Below are 18,765 nucleotides of genomic sequence, written 5' to 3' on the forward strand. Positions count from 1 at the left end.
AGTGATCAGTCGCAATAGATTACTTACTTGTTGGGATTCATGTTACGCTCCTGAATATTTGTTGCAACAGATGAAGCACCTGTTGGGATTGATGTTACAATATTAAATTATTTTTTAAGCTGATTCCAATAGATGAGTGACATGTTGCAACAGATAATTAACCTGTTGCGATAGATGACTTACCTGTTGCAACAGGTTAGTAATCTATTGTAATAGATATTTACCCTGTTGCAACAGAAAACACTTCTGTTAAAATCGTGTTCAGGTTCTGTTGTAATAGGTTACTAATCTGTTGAAACAGATATTTATCATATTGCACCAAATAACTAATCTGTTGCAACAGATGTGTTAACTATTGCAACAAATGACTCATTTGTTTAAACATGAATCCAATATCTTAGTCTTCCATTGAAATAGATATCTCATCTATCGCAATAGATGATTTATCTGTTTAAAAAGATGGATCTTATGCTGGATTCATGATTGGGTTCTATCCATTATTGAAAAAACAACAACACAATAGCAGTTACCCAGATGACAAATTCAACTAAAAATCATAATTTGACTTACCAAGGTCTCTTATGAAGTAATGCAAAAGTGGAAAGTGATGTTCGAAACAAAATTTGACCTATGAAATTGATCAAATAGCAACAGTAGCGGTAACAACAACAACAACAAATGATCAACAAGAAGAAAAAGATGATGATGATGATAATAAAGTAGAAGATGATGATAATAAAGCAGAAGATGATGAATAAAATAGTAGCAACAATGAACAACAAAAATCACTAAGAGAGAGAAAACAACAATGGGTGAAAAAAGAGAGAAAGTTGCCTTTTCTTTCCTCCGTTTTTCATTATATAGGTAAACATTTGGATCAAAGTGTAAATTTAAAAACTTGTGGACTATTTTCAAACTTTACCAACTTTACCAACTTTCTTAATCCATAATAAAGTAATTGTCACCTCCACTCATTAATTAAGACTTGTGTCACCTACACCTTATTTTAAAACTCTTTTGTCACCTACAGCCCAAAGCCCCGACTAACTAGAATATTTTATTAAATAATTTTAAAATTAAAATAAATATAATTTTAGCTAAGTATCACAAATAATTTAAATGACAATCATAAAACATGTTAACATATTGAACATAGACCAACATTAGACCAACAACTACTTACAATATATAGATGACAATAAAAATTATAGAAAGCAAAGTTAAAAAATTCTCAGAAACAAAAATTATCAATTTGTAAGTGTGATTCTTTGGACATGGCAATGATAGTCTTTTCTTCGCCTTTCTTTTTCAATTTTTTTTTCTTCTTCTCATAATTTATGGAGAAAGACGGAGAAGAAGAACTTTAGGTCCAAAGCAAATAAGAACATACATATCATCAATTGAGTGTCGTATACAATTCCTACGAATTATAATTAGAAGCATAACCTTTGATTTTTAACCAATATAGCAATTAATTATCATCATCTTATCCACTTCATTCCTTGACAACGTTGCATGGTTCTTCTCTTTTTTTGATCAAAATTTTTAGCTAAAAGAACAAAAAAAAAATTAGAACTAATTGTATGCAAAAGGAAGAAAAATAAGTTGAATCAAAACCAAATAAAAAAGCAAACGAACAAGAAATAAATGCATACTCTATTATTAAGAGATAAATCTTTGTTCACAAAAAGTTACTTAAATAAAATTATATAAGGTAGTATTTTAGTATTTTAATTGATTTAGAAGTGTACTAAATATTAGGAGTTTTACTTCTTTTTAATAAGTAAATAATTATATAAGGTGGTATTTTAATCTATAATATATTAAAAGTGTGAAAACCCTTAGAAAAGTGATTCGAACTTTTTGCCCTTCATTAAAAGTTTTTTCTTTAGACAAAATCATCTTTTCACTATTTTCTTAAATTATTATTTAATTATATTTATACTATTGTCTTCTAAAATATATGGGATCAAAAGTTTAAAGTATATGGTAAGATTTTTTCTTAAATTAAAAATCCTAAAATTTATGATAAAAGATAATTTTAATCAATCATAATTTTAAATTATATTAAAATTATATCTTATTAGAACTATATTCACTATAAAGATTAGCACTAATTTCAGAAGTAGAAATCTACTTTTTTTTCCTTCATACGAGTAATAACTTTAGAGGAGCCCCTAGTATCTTTACTATTATTATTATATTCATATTAAAGAAGAGACCTAACTAACTTGGATTTAAAAGGAAAAATAATAATAGAATAAGTAGAAAACTTATTATAATAGTATTTATATTAGAAAAGGCTTAAACTTTATTAATATCTTCTTTTTTTGTTCTCCACATAATTGATTGTTCTTAATCAAGTGAGTTATTTAAGCTATATTCATATTGTATTATAGCATGTGATAATTGTTTCTTGGTTTAGTTTACTGTTTCTTCTGTTTGATTGAAGAGATAAATTTTCTTTGATTTGAGGTAAATTTTCTAAAATTTTAGCATATTCTTGAAATTTACAACAAATAAATTATCATGTAATTTTATAAATATATAATTGTTAATTGAGAAGTATTTTAGTAAAAAATCTTGATATATCTTATGATTAAAGAGATAAATTTACTTGTGATTTTAGGTAAGTTTTTCAATTTTTTAATATATTCTTGATGATTAAAATCCTATTAGTGTTTATGATTAAAGAAATGAATTTGTTTGTGATTTGAGGTAAGTTTTCTAAAATTTTGGTATATTCTTGAAGTTTACAATAATAATCTATCATGTATTCTTGATCGACATTTGCTTTCTGAAAAGTTTTTTTTTTTTTTTTGAAATATTGATGGTATTTATGATTGAAGACACAAATTTGTTTGTGATTTGAGGTAAGCTCTAAAATTTTTTTGTATATTTTTTTTATGTTTACAAAAATATCATGTATATTTTATAGACAATTGTTAATTGAGAAGCTTTTTTTATTTTGTGATTGTAATTGTAGTATGTTCTTGAAGTTTAAAATAATAAATCATCATGTATTCTTGATAAATAATTGTTAATTGATTTTTTGTGTGTGTGATTTTTGTTAATAATGATGCATTTACAATTAATAATTTGAAATTGACTTATTTATAAATTTGAACAAATTCTTTGAATCATTACATTCCATCATAAAAAATTGATTAGTCATTTTGTTTCATTATGAAATCCATTTTAAAATTTAATTATATGCACTTTTTTCAGTTGTGAATAAATTATGAGATCTGACATATGGGCATTGTTTTTAACAATGGCCTCTTTTGATTTATTGGTACAAGCTATATAGATATAATGAATTTTTTAATTGATAAAAGAGACAAGTACAAAGCACGTACACCACTCTTTGAAAAGTGATTCAAACTTTTGTCATTCATTAAAATTTTGAAATAAACAAAATTATTTTTTCACCTTTTTTCTTAAATAATTATTATTACTTATTATATGAAATATTAAAGAATATGGAATTTAATTAAAGTTCTTGTTGATTTAGGTATACCTTGTATAGAAAATAATTTTTACAAACCAAAATAACTACAAATTTAGTTTAAAATTTGATATTTTACAAAATAAATATATTAAAATAGGGATTCTTTATAAACGACCATCAAAATTTGCCTAAATTGACTATATTTTAATACAAGTTAATGTGACTTAATACTAAACACAATAAATTAAAGTTGCAAATTTAACGTAAATATGGTTAATAATTTACACCAGTTTTGTAAGTGAGTACTTAATAATATAACGTATACACATGAATTTATTTTTCATATATATGTTGATTGTTAATTAATGTAATACTCTCTTATGTCTTTTATATGATTTGTATGAATATGTTAGTGTATATTTAAGTGTTTTTTGTATTAAATAAATAAATAAATAAATAAATTTATTTCTTAATTCAAGCATATTTTGTTTTATAATATCGAAGTGATTTTGTTAACTGAATTCCTTGAATTGAGGTACACGCGCGAGGCGCGTATGATACGACTAGTTGATTTAAAAATATAAAATAGTAACATTTTTACATATTTTTAAAAAGGGAAGATTACATATAGTTAAAAAAGACATGGAAACGGGTTTACTTTTTTAAAAAATATTTTTTCTTCTTTTTCCACTATGTCCATACGTATGAATTTTGGTAAAATTTCTTGAAAAACTTGACCGATGTTGGTAAAATATTTTTTCAAAAGAATGCTAAATTTTAGGTGCATAACTCAAATAAGAAAAGAGTTAATAACTAAATTTTAATGAATTTTTAAATTTTAAAAATTACTACAAAAATAGCAAAAAGATAATTTTGTCTATTGCAAAGTGTTTTAATGAAGAGTAAAAAGTTCAAATCATTTTTTGAAGGGTATTCATATTATTATTATTATTATTATTATTGTTGTTGTTGTTGTTGTTATTATTATTGTTATTATTATTATAGGTTATAGATTATAGATATAGATTTAAAAGTTTCATTTTATTTAAAAAATCGTTCTGTGTGACCGCATCGTTGTTTATTTTATTTTGCCTTTGTGTTTTATTTAATAATGTTATTTTATTTTTCACACTACTTTTCTTTATTTTATAATAACTCTACATGTACCCTACTTTTCGCTATAAAATCGTAAGTTCTCCTCCATATTATTAAGGTGTGGAATTAGGTAAAGAGGCAGAAACAATAAGATCTATTCTAACATTATATTCATCAAAATAATAAAGTTATTACAATACAATACAATATGTAAATTGGACAGACTACACAACGAGGGGTACTTCCAGTTTTAGTAAATTGGATGCCCTTACAACACAACGAGGGGTGATTCCAATTTTAGTAAATTGGAAGCCCTTATTCAAGCACAACACACAACACTGTAACATATTTGACAGTACACACTCTTAGAAATAGATACGAACATATAGGTGGTGGTTTTCATTTAGCAGTTGAAATAGCAGAAGCAAGCAAATCCAATGCCACTTCTATGACAAGCTCCAAACCGGCCATCTTCTTGATTCTTGCATTGACGGCTACAATTGCCAGTGTTAATACAAGGCCCAGACCATGTCTTGCTGCGCCTTTGGCATACTTATGCCTCCCCAACTTGCATCTCTGCATAATATAAGAATTAAGATGACTTTATACTTGAATAAGGGGCAAAGCTAAGCAAGGGGTTTAATTGATCAATTTTCTTCATCGGAAAATTGTGTTATGCAAGTTTGGTAAAACAATTTTTTTTAGTTATGTATAAATTACTTTTGAATCTCATCAAGACGGAATATAGTGGTGATGGACGTTCAAAAGGTTCCCTAATTGCATCTGGTATTCTGTTTTTTTTAATCCACATAGATAAATTTCGAGAAAATTATGTCACAGAAAAAACTTTCTTTACCCTATCATATTAAATAGAGTGATTAATGATATGCCATAACTAATTAATTATACTAGAAACACAAAACTTCTTCACACGCACTATCAATTTATATATCTTGAAGCCAACTAGAAATGCAGTAACAATTAACACTAAATCGTTTGACAGTACACTTGCGAAGTGTGTAAAATATGAGAAAGAGATGAGCGGAAAGTAATCAAGATAGCTCACCATTGGATGCAACGAGGAAGAAGCAGAACAGGAGGGCAAGAATGACCTTGTTGTTCATGATGATGAGGGATTTACTTTGCAAATATAAATTGATTTTTATTGTATGTATGTATATATGTGTTCTAGTTTGCTGTATGAATTGCACTGAAGAGGTAGTAGCTATTTATAGTGAAAGATTTCCAGCCATCCAAAGAATGTTTCGGGTTAAAGTTTGTCCACACGATTTATGTTTCGGGTTAATTTTGTCCACACGATTTGTTCAGTTTTTGACTAATTGGTGATGTTACGTAGTCAAATGAACAGATGTCAACCAAGGGATGAAAGAAGAAATTTTGTTCTAACAGGAAATCTATAATAATATAAAATAACATTATCCAGAATCTGACGTTTAATCAATGGAACTAAGATTACAAGACAAGAAGTCTCCTTATTCTTTCTTGGTATAGAAGACAAATGCTCCAAATTTCGTAAAAGGGCACTGCTAATCCATGAACTATACCATGAGCAGTTGGATACTGATCGGAGAAAAGTGTTATTGCAAATCGAATACTTCTATTTTGATTGCGGGAAAAAGTGAAATATTCATACGGAAATTATTTGTTAAGTGGTAATTTCTCTTTCCTTTTTTTCCTTGTAAGTGGGCCGGGATAAGTGATTTTCAGCTTCTTTTTTCCTATGGGAAATTTTCATAAATCGGTAGTACTATTTATGCCCTTAATAACAAATCATGTCAATAGTATCGTGTTTTCCAAATATAGCAACAGTTTTTTAACATGTCATACACTAACATGCATACATAGATAGAGACTACAGATATACACACATAATACACTAGTCATCATATTTATATATGGCCAAATCCATCGCCAGCCCCCTGAACTTGGCACGATCTTTCACTTTGACACCTTAACTGGACCATTTTCATTTTTAACATCTCAACCAGCTATTAAGTGTGTCATTTTGATATTTTTTTTTACAATCAACTGATTTTGCAAAGTGTGTGTAATACACACGTTTGCTGACATGGCATACAGTCAATTAAAAAAGAGGCATGCGGCATTCTTATTTAAAATAATAATTTAAAATAAATTATAATTTTAAAATAAATTTTTAAATAATTAATTTTAATTTTAAATAAAAAAATTAATAAATAAATGACCCCCCTCCCAAACAACATCTTCTCTAAGTACCCCATCCCACCCACCAAGATTGCTGCCACCACACCACCACCCCAACATTGCTACAGCAACCCCCCTTCCCCCACCCTCCCCACAAACTAACGCTGCAGCAGCCCCACCCTCCCTCTCCCCCCTCCCACCTCGATCATCTTCTTCAATTTTCATCTCTAAAAATTATTTTTAAAATTTCTTCAAATTTCTCAATAACAGTGGTGACAAGTGATTGCAATAGCAAAATTAAAATTCACAGCAAAAGTCTCTTCCTCTTTTCTATCAAGAAATTATATAGAAGATGCAGAAATTATTTGTATTGAGGTTGTTAATTAGTTTTGCAATAATCAAAAAATTCAAATCCCAACAATATCGACGAGCTACTTTTTTATTTCATATATTTGTTTCCTTTTTGTATATGTTCATTTTTGTTTGCATATTTTTACAGTTTAAAGAAAGTGTAGCAAAGTTAATGGTGGGAAAAAAATAGTTGGGAAATGGTGGGAAAAGGGTGGGAAATGGCTGGAGTAATTGAGAAGAAGAAGCAGAGGAAAAAAATTAAAAATTGATTAAATTTCATCATTCACACGCCTATGGAGAGTGTAATACACTCTCTTTGCCATGTTAGCGAAAAGTGTCAAAATGACACAATTCTAGCAACTTGAGGTGCCAAAAATGAACATGATCCAGTTGAGGTGCCAAAGTGAAAGATTGTGCCAAATTTAGAGGGCCACCAATGGGTTTGGCCTTTATATATCATAGAGAGCTCTATATCATACACATTAGCTGTATTTTAAAAAGAGATAATACCCAATTACCCTCCTGAACTATACTCAAAAAGGTTATGACACACCTGAACTTAAAGGGGGTCCTATTGCCCCTGAACTAATTAAAAGTGTAATTTTGACATTCTTAGTGTCTACGTGGCACATACACGGCACAACACACTGAAGTGTCCACGTAAGCACACGTGTGTGCCACGTAGACACTAAGGGTGTCAAAATTACACTTTTAATTAGTTCAAGGGTAATAGGACCCCCTTTATGTTGAGATGTGTCATACCCTTTTTGGATATAGTTCAGGAGGTAATTGAGTATTTTCTCTTTTAAAAAATCTAAGATTTCATGTTCTTCATCGTCAAAATTAAAAGGTGAGTCTAAAAATTTACTATGCTACATAAATAGAAAGAGAAGTATAAAATTTATTTACATTATAAATATGTACAACTTATATTTCAAAGAAAATTGACGTTACTTAAGGACATCCAAGAGATAGCAGAAGTAAATTTTGAGGTGTCAGTTTTGTGTGTATCGCCATATAACTTTGATGACAGAATCACCTGAAACTGAAAGCATGCTCTCCAGTCTTCTCACCATATGATTTCATTATCAAAGTAGTTTTTTTTTTTTTTGAAAAAAATGCCTTTTCTAAATTGGCTATCAACTACCCATTAGTTGTACTTGGCAACGAATGGAAGTAGGGGTGAACGTTTGGTTTGTTCAGTTGAATTTTTGAATTTCAATTTGATCTTTTAATTTTTGATTGGAGAAAATATCAATTATTACCAAATTAAAATAAATTCAATTTAGTTCGATGTCTGCAAATTCGATTAAATTGTTTCGATTTTTGATTGGAAGATCAAAATTGTGAGCTTTTTTAGTCATAACTGGGTCTTTGAAATTGAATTTTTTTTTTCTTAAAAAAAAGGGTTTCAAAAACTGTTCTTCATTAGCCATGACAAATTCACAAATGTGATTTACATGCACAAATTGGTAGACATTTTTTGAAGTAGATTAAAAAGAGGACGACGATGTTGGCTGAAGTGTAAGTGAGTGTGAGGCGCGAAAAGTGAGAGTGTGAGAGAGTGTGAGAGTTAGAAAGTGTCTATGTTGAATTAGCATTGAAAATAAATAGGGTAAACAACATAAATCTCATTCTTAATGGAAGTAATTACATAGGTTTTTAGATGTTCTTCCTCTCTCTCTTAGCTTTAGAAAAATACATATACATTACTCTGTATGTTATAAGTTGCTACAATGTATGAGATAAATCGTTTTGCCTACAATTATGAAAATAAAATAAAATTTCATTATTTCTTTCCACAATTAACTTCAGTAATTAATGTGTTGATCATATGGAGACTTGAAAATAGAAACTGCAATACAAATTCAAAAATTTCCTAAAACATCACCACAATTGTTTTCCTTGCAATTATGATTTTTATTCTTGAATTTTGCGATTTGAAATACAAATTCAAAAAAATCCATAAACATGTGTTTTCTCCTGTCTGTCAACATCAATATGAACATCGCTATATTGTTGAGGCATTCGAGTTCTTGGCAGTTTGAAATTCATTATGAACAAGTATAACATTATTGAAATTGATATCGATGATTGTTATGGAATTAAATATTGATGAAGGTCGGAAAAAATTGAATTAAAGTATTACATCGTTGAAGGTAATTTGTCTACTGTTATTATAAGGGTGAACCAGGACTTAATAACTTCTTCCCCAAAATAATTCTTTATATCTTCTCCAAATTCCCGGTTACATTAGCTACCAATATGCAATGGGTGAGCTGGGACTTTATCAATGCAATATTTCATGTCCTGTTACAATAATATATATTTTCAAAGTTATCACAACTATCACAAAAAAATCAGATTACTACAAAAAACAAAAACATAAAAAACACAAAAAGGGTAAACATAGCAGCAAACTGCCAAAACAAATAAAAGACAACTTGATACAACAGTTTTACATGTATGTGTACACCTTATACAAAGTCATAAATATAATCTTGTCATAATATACTCCTAATACAACAGTTTCACAAGTCTGCGTACATCTTATACAAGTCTTAATATAATCTTGTCAGATGTATAATATTATCTAATACATAGAGTAGTTCTGCTTATACATATTATAATACAATCCTGCCAAATGTATAATATTACCTTTTATATAATAGAAACTTTCTTAATGTATAATACAACCTTATACAAAGTGATTTCATATAATTGTTAGGAAAACAAAAACGAACTGAACAAAGTGATCAGCTAATGCTTGATAATTGAAAAATTTTAAACTCTCCAGATCACGTTAACTTGATTATAGGCGTAAACTAAGGAGTACATATATGGAGTAAAATTCGGTGCGCAAAATATGAAGCAAAATATGATATTTTGATATGTATGAGGCGGATATGAGAGAAAGAGTAAAAGGGAGAATTTTATATAATTAATATGAGATTTTTGTAATTACTTTTTAAAATAGAAATTTTATGTAATAATTTAAAGTTAACTTGTGTATATATGCAATTTTTTCAAATAAGTATAATGAATGTTGGGCCTTATTGGGTTGGACTATTGTTGTGGGTTGCTGAGAATTGGATAGGGTAATCGAGTATAATGCTCTATAATATTTGAAAAAATTTCATAAGTAGCAAATCTAAACTCATAATTAGGAGTTTCATAGCAATTGTTTCATAATTACGTGAAATAGCAACTTGTATTTTAGATACTATTTGCTATTAAAATACATATACAACGAGATTTACTGCCTTTCTTTTACTCAAATCAGTTGAGTTAAATAAGAAATAATTACCTCATGTATTTAAAGCAGTAAATTTCTTTTCCATGAATTACTCTTATTTAAAGCAGTAGATTCATTTTTCATAAATTACTCTTATTTAAACTGGTAAATTCCTTTTCCAAATCAAACTCAAGTCTTAAGATTATTATCTTCATGATCTTCAAAATTTCAAAATAAAACATCATTACTATTTTTTTCCTCTCTTTCAGTCTCTTATATCTCTAACTTTTTTTCTTGTTAGTTTTTTTTAATCTTTTTTTTTATCGTTTTATTTTATTTTATTTTGATTTCTTTTTCTTTTCCATTTTATCTTTTTCCACTTTATTTTCTCTCTTCTATTTCTTTTCTTTTTTTCCTTTTCCCTTTTTTTCTTTACTTTTTTTTCTTTTTCGTTTCTTAATTTTTTTCCCTTTCTCATATTTTTCTTTTTCTTTTACTATTTTCACTTTTTTTTCTATTTTTTTTTCTTTTTTTTATTTTTTTAAAATTTTTTTAATTCTTCTATCTTTTGCTTTTTTTAAAAAAAAAAAAAAAACAAATATCTATATCACATATAGATATTCAAAAAATATATAAAATATATAGACATACAAATCTGCATAAGTATTTACAGTACAAAACATACATATATATATATCTGCATATGCATTTACAGAAATACATATCTGACTCATATGTATATCTAAATATATAGGATACAAAATCTCCATAACGAAAAGGACAGTTATACACACACACACACACACACACACACACATATATATATATAGGTAATCAAAAAATACATGATACATATCTTAAACAGTAAAAAATATAAATAAATACATATGTTACCCTCTAGAATGAGATAGAACATTTCTAAGACAAATCCAACACCATACAAAAATACATATGGATATGCATTTGTATATACAAAATATAAATATATGCATATGTCCCCCAAAAAATTAATACATTTGTGACATAATACATCTATCTAATTATGCTTGAACTACACATTTCTTCTTCTTCATGTAGACACCATAAATATTCTATCACTTTAACGCGTTCTTCAGTATCATTGACTGTGTGACATCAAATATGTGGTGCAAATCTTGAAAGTTCTCTTGCGATGAATATATGATCGCGCGGCACCTATAGAACAAAATAATGACATAAATCTATATTACATGTACTTTTCACAAAAAAATAATATAAAATACATAGTATGCATATGTTTTCTTTTACATAGTACCTATTACATTACAAAAAATACAAATATAACTGATATGTATTTACGAAATACATATCAGAATCATATTAAAAAGTAACAAACTTAACTATACTATATATCTTCATATGTATTTGCGAAATACAAAAGGTGACCAATATAAAATAATAAAATACAAATGCATATCTTAAACAGTAACAACTACAACTATATACATATACATGTAACTAAGCCAAAAAATACATAATGCATATCATGAACATTAAAAAATACTAAAAATATATATGTTACCCTCTAAAAAAATATATCAACATAACCATATTTATATAAAAGATACATATACTACACATGATCTATAAGCTAATAAAATTACAAATACAAATACCTCTTTGACTTTATCTTCTTCGAAATCACATTTAGAAGAATTTTGACCAACAGGACTTGAAATTTTACTTGATTCTCCCATTTTCTTTGACTTCCTTTTTTTCTCAGATCTTTGCATTTTGGGGGGATTTGGAGATGATGCTTTTCTCAATTCCTTTTGTTTCATAATTTCCGCAATCTTCTCCGAATTATTATGATACTTCAATCTCACCTCTTCTATGCTCACCACTTTCTTCGACTGAATAGGCGTAGAACAAATTTAAGATGTTCATATTATGTTAATCCTCCACAATCTTACAACAAAAAATTTGCACCCCCTCCCCCCTAAAAAAATGCAAGAACACCGTTGAACAAAAAATACAAAATATATAAAATATGTTGAAGTGATAACATCCAATAATTGTAAAATGATAGTTACCTTATTTGATAGAGCATAATATTTATCTACAATATGAGAAACATATCCGCAATTTGAGAAAAAATGGTGATATTGGAGAGAGATAAACGAGTGAAAAAAAGGTATGAGTAAATTGAAGAGAGATAAAATAATGGAGTGAAAATAGAAAAGAGGCTGAAGTAATAGAGTGAAACACGCGTGTGTAGAGTTAATGGGCAAAAAAAAAATACTACTTTTGCTATAAAATATAATTTTGTGAAAGTGTTGCCATTTATTATAATTAGGGTCTTAAGTTTATCACTTCCTGTAATTTATCCATAATATAATAATTTTATACTAATATACTAAGCATATAAATTTTGATTTTTAGATTTAACTGATTTTTTCTTTTAAAAATCTGAATCTATTAATCAAATTTAAATTATTAAATTGAAAAATCTACCAAAAAACCAAAAAATCAAAACCAAAATTAGATTTCAATTCACTTTTTTTTTTTTTTCAATTTAAATCAAATATGTATAGTTCTAAATGGAAGTACAACCCTTTGCAATTTATTCTCTTTACTAGATAATGAAGGGCAATTTTAAATATATTTATTATCTATTTAATTATTTTTAAAAATATTTTTGAATAAATATAATGGGAAAATTAAGTTGACATCACACTATACAAAAAATATACCTTCTTATTTTTATAAAATCAAATAATAGCTTATAACTTATTTAAGTTTTCATAATCAACATTAAAATGTCATATACTCTAATGCTTTAAAATTATAAATATCTATTTATTAAATTTTTTTTATAAAATCATACGAAGCAATAAAGGATACTAATCCATACATAAATTAATTTTAAATATATTTAAGTCCGTTTTTATGGTGTTTAACAAACGAAAATAAGGACTTACTGGATGAACGTATTAACGAATCATGATGTTAAAGGATTGCCTTTATGTCTTGTCTTACATACGTCAAAAATAGGAGGCCAATTTAATATAGTAAGCAAGAAATTTCTTTTAAAGTGATTTTTCTACCCGATGAGAATGTTTACTACCTCAAATAAAGAGAATCAACAAAAGTTAACATGATATATATTGTAGTAATTTAACATGAAGTAGTTAATACTACATTTTAAATAAGTTTTTTAAAATAATTTTAACAGGTGATTAGTAAATAACTATATTTTCATAAATTATATGTATTGTAAATCTTTGTAATAATATGTATCATGTGAAGTTTTGGAATTATGGAGGAAACACTTATTATGTATGATAGATAAACACCTATTCAATATTTATGAATAGTTTTTATTATTCTACTATAATATAGAAATAGTTACTTTATGCAATTAAATGTGTGGTCAAAATTAATTTCACTTTTTTTTTTATCTTTGAGTATTTACGGATCCTCCTATAAACTACTTCCACTCACTTGAAGGTTACTCGAAGAATTCTTTGTTACCTAAAAGGTACGATAGATCTTGGACTATTTTATTCTTCTGTTGATAATTTAACCTTGTGGGATTTTGTGATAGTGATTTTAATGCCCCAGAAAGGTACCCCGAGTGTCACACGGTGCTCAAGACTACGAGTAGTTCCAAGCTAACCCTTTAAGACTTTTCCGAATTTTGAAAATCATAATAAAGATGAACTAGGCATACGAAATACTGAAATATTGAATTACTGTCTGAACTGAAAGTATTTAACCTAGAAATATGGTCACTCAACACTTTAAATCTAAAATAGGATAAACAAAAATACAAGCCTCTACTATTACTAACTAGAGAGCCACTGAGACAAACCTCCAACTGACTCGAACTAAACTGAAAGCAACTGATTAAAGTACTTCATAAAGCTGGAAATCTGAATAAGGGGGTCCTCAAACTATGAGGACTCACCAATTGTCGGGATGCTCGCAGTTAATCACGCTGCTGGAACTCAGCACTGGAACCTACATGATAAGACAATGTAGCACATAGACGTATATGTGGATAAGTACTTTTGGAATGTACTGAGCAAGTAGGGGTGCATGCATAAGTAAAACCAGTAACTAGATATGCATATAACTTGTAAAGAATGCATGCTAAGTGTAAATGACTCACCTTGTCTTGAATAAAGCAAAAGCTGCAAAATATACACAATATGTAATAAAGCATAAACACAATCTTTGTGAGCCATCACACTTAGTTCTAAAAGAAAACTGTACTTTTATTCTTTCTATTAGTGGAATAAGTAGGACTGAAGTTGAGTATACTTTCAAATCATGTAGGCTAAGTGTAAAAGAATCACCTTTATCATATGTAAACTAAAAACTGAAATTTCACAAATAATATCTTATTTAAAACCACATTTGAATAATATTGTGAGCCTTTACACTTAGTTTATAAAAGTTGTTCTTTTATTCTGTTTTAGGGAGGTTCTTCTAACTGACATACACCATGTGAGCTATCATGGTGTCCAACATCTTGTTCCCATGTGGGGAAAAGCTCACGTTGGGGAGAGTTGTCATACTCTTGCCATGGAGTAGGATCTGAGCTAAGTGATCACAATCTGTATCTGCATCCATATAAATGGGAATAATCTGAACCTATGTTGGCTCGTAGTTCTGGGGAATGTGAACGAGGACATGTACCCAACTCGATGCTAAATACTACTCCCTTACTTATATGTTTATTCTGTAGGAAATTCACCTTAAAATAATAATATAAGAGTTTATAATGAAAATCAGTTATGCATCTATTTGTTTTAACTGCGATAAAAACTAAAATGTATGGATTCCATATCTTAGCTAAGGATCAAGAGATAAGTCTTGCTTAAAAGTCTGAATACATGCTTATCAAAGGTTTCTTAAAACATAGTCTTCTTGAAATCTCAAGACTTAAACTTAGGGCTCAAAGACCCATGCTTTAAACCCATGTCACTTTATAACAAACTTTATGCTCAGTAATAATAATCTTGAAATACTTTTACAATTCTAGTCAAGATAATGAAATTCAATTCTCAACATAAGAAATCAATTCACACGCATAAATAGGTGAAAGTAGTTATGCAATTCAATACTTAAATCACTTGGTAACTTAATAAACTTCAAATAATGATATTTGGGTATGAGCCCTAGACTGCAAATCATGTAAATTTAACTTTTAAAACTAGTTTTGGGCACAAGGATAAAAGGAGTATCCTTGTTCATAATCCTACGTACCTTATTAGGCCTAATTGATGTAGAAACTTGACTTTGAACTCCTAAAGATATTCTTGAAGGCTTCTTCTTGAAGTTCTTGGACTTGGAAACTTATATTATTGACTTTCTTGAAGAAGGATTAATGGAGTTTTGGTGTTCTTGAGAGGAAGTTAGGGTTTTTTTGGAGAGGAAAAGTGAATAAAGATGTAACTAATGCTCTTTGGGGCTGAATTCTTATGTTGGACAGATTTGGGGGAGGGGAAATAACTCAAATACCACCATGGACCCGTAATTTAATAAGAATAACTGGGCACTCGATGAGATAAGTGGCACATCGCGTTGCTCATATGACGCGATAGGCGTCTCGTCGCATTGCTACTCCTGACGCAATTATCAATGCATCGCAGCCATATTGCGGAGCCTCCCTATTTTGGTCATCCAAACATGCCCCAAAACTCGTCCGAAAAATTCAAAACTCATCCGAGATGTACTATTAACAAACCCGATCATGAAACAACTTAGAAATTTACAGTTTGAGGTCAGAAGGGTCAGAAATAAAATCGCCGAAGTTTAGGAGCTTTAGAAATGAATAAGTCCTAATACTTCGTGAAATTTTCTAAGTCTTGGAGCCCCTTAACATGCACTAGTAAGTTGAATTGAGCTAGAATTTTGTGGGGTATTACAACGATTATGTGGGAGATATGGATGATAGGAAAAAAAAAAATCCAATTTTGTGTTTTTCTTAGGTGATTGTGTTGTTTCTTGGAGCTCAAAGAAACAATCCATGGTTACTTTCTCAACATGTGAAGCAGAATATGTGGCAGCAACGTCATGTACGTGTCATGCCATTTAGTTGAGAAAATTATTGAAGGAGCTTACCTTACCACAGACTAAAGCCAAGATGATTTGTGTTGATAACAAGTCAACACAGGATCTTTCCAAGAATCCAATATATCATGATCGAAGTAAGCACATAGATACAAGGTATCACTTCAGCAGAGAATGCATTGCCAAGAAAGAGGTAGAACTCAAGTACGTAAAATTCCATGATCAAATTGCAGATATTTTTACAAAGCCACTCAAGTTTGAAGACTTTCAGAGATTATGATTAAGTCTTGAAATGAATAAGTAAAATCAAAATTAAGGAAGAGATTTGTGGAATCCAAAATAAAATTAGTGTTGCAACATGCTTAATGTGGTGACATGAATCTGAAAGATTAGTGTTGTAACATGAATTTGTAATTTTGTGTTGTGACATGGTCTTTGATTGTTTAAAAATTGAACATTCATCTATAAATAGATGAATTCACCATCATTCCAAAACACACCAAACTGAGAGAGTAATAGAGAGAAAAAAGAGTAACCCACAGATATTCTATAGTCTGTGAGAAAATAGTGTCGGAATAATATTAAAGTGAGTTGTGTGAGATAAAAGAGTGTTGTTTCTTTTATATGAGTAGTAGTCATTTGACACTACCAAGTTGTAATCAAAATTATTGTATTACTCGATTGGGTATTTTTTTACCCTGTCATAATATTTGGTGTCGTTGTTACTCTCTTGTTATTGCTATTTTGTATGGATATTATCTTGGGTGAGATTATTTTGTTTTCCCTAACAAATTTATGCAGTTTAGTGAGAAATGAGTTTCCTATCTGGCATGTTCCTTCGATTCCGAACCTTTCTAGCCAAGAAAATCCAATATTTAAACTTTATTGATTCAGCCTATAGAGTTTATATATTGAATTCATTATTTTTCTTTAAATTACATGGTTTCAGACATATAAATTGTTTCTAGGCCAAACACATTGACAATCCCCTAAACTTAGCACGAACTTTCATTTTGGCATCTCAACGAATTGTTCATTTTAAACACGTAAATAAGTATTCAAGTGTCTCATTTTGGCACCTTTTGCTGACACAACACATTGTGTGTGTTACGCTATACTAAAGGCGCATGAGGAGCTTTTTTTTTTTTTTAATGAATTTTGATTTTTTTTACCTTCTTCATCTTCTCTCTTTCTTCTTCCCCCAACTCCACCTTCCACCACCATTAACTACCATTGTTAAGCTTTTTTCTTTTGTAATTTTTTTTAAACCTTCTTCTTCTCCGTCCATCAACTCCACTTTCCAACATCATCACCATCCACCAAACTACCACCAGTAATTTTAGAATTAAAAAAACATAAAAGTAAAAAAAATATCACATACTAATTTTGAAGAATTTTAGAAGAATATGGAAGAGTAAAACGGAAAAATACTCTTTCGAAGAATCATATCTTCCTCGTCGTAATATCACCTCAAAAATACACTTTCAAACTCTTCTCCTTCCTAAATCCTAATATCACCCAAAAAATACACTTTTAAATTCTTCTCCTTCCAAAACCCTTCTCTTAAATAAATCCTCCATGATTGTAACAGAAAATTAAAAATAGTGATAACCAAATTTGTCAGACACTACCATTAATTTTACCATACACCTCCACAATTTTTGCACTACAATTGAATTCAATATCACCGTCAAATTTACCTTCACTCAATTTTAATATTCATCATTAAAATCATGAGGCCATCACTGATTTCACCATTTTAACTTCATCCAATATCAAATTTTGAGAAGAAAATAATATAATTTAAAATTAAAAAGAATTTAAACCTACAACAAGTAGAAAGAAGCGAAAGTTGATGAAATTCAAAAGGAAAAAAAGTGGGGGTGGGGTGGGATTATTTCAACACAAAAAGAAGAATGGAGAAGAAGAACGGAAAAGTAGGGAGGGGGAAAATAGGGGGGGGGGGAGGTGTGGTGTTAAAAGATTGTATAATAGTTTTCCTTAAAACTAATTAAAATTTCATGTGTAAGTATTTAATTTGTTGTTTCCATGTCATCGGAGAGTGTAATATACTCTTTATTTGTTTTGTTAATTGTCAAAAAAGTGTCAAGATGACATACCAATACGCTACTTAATGTATCTAAAGTGAACAACGTCTACTTGAGGTGTTAAAGTTAAAATAGTGCCAAGTTGAGGAAGTTTTCGATATGTTTGACCTTGTTTCAATTTTAGTGAAATTTTAATGTATAAAGATTATGCTTGACATTGAAAATACATTCAAATGTGCCAATTATGGAACCGTTGTATTTTTTCTACACATATATTTATTTTCTCCATTAACACATTGCTTTGTGTTTACAATTATTTCTCTTACTTTTAATATGTTAAA

The 18,765-nt window shown here is 28.8% G+C and overlaps 1 long non-coding RNA gene across 1 annotated transcript; it reads right to left on the reverse strand.

Annotated features, from left to right (window-relative positions):
• Positions 1 to 4,701: 4,701 nt before the first annotated feature.
• Positions 4,702 to 5,820, reverse strand: LOC124885502. The gene is made up of 2 exons (XR_007042613.1): positions 5,613 to 5,820; positions 4,702 to 5,122 (listed from the first exon to the last, which is right to left on the reverse strand). It is a non-coding gene; the product is annotated as an uncharacterized LOC124885502 (long non-coding RNA).
• Between the last annotated feature and the right edge of the window lie 12,945 nt (positions 5,821 to 18,765).

This window comes from Capsicum annuum, chromosome 7 (assembly GCF_002878395.1).
Source record: "Capsicum annuum cultivar UCD-10X-F1 chromosome 7, UCD10Xv1.1, whole genome shotgun sequence".
Taxonomy (NCBI): Eukaryota; Viridiplantae; Streptophyta; class Magnoliopsida; order Solanales; family Solanaceae; genus Capsicum; species Capsicum annuum.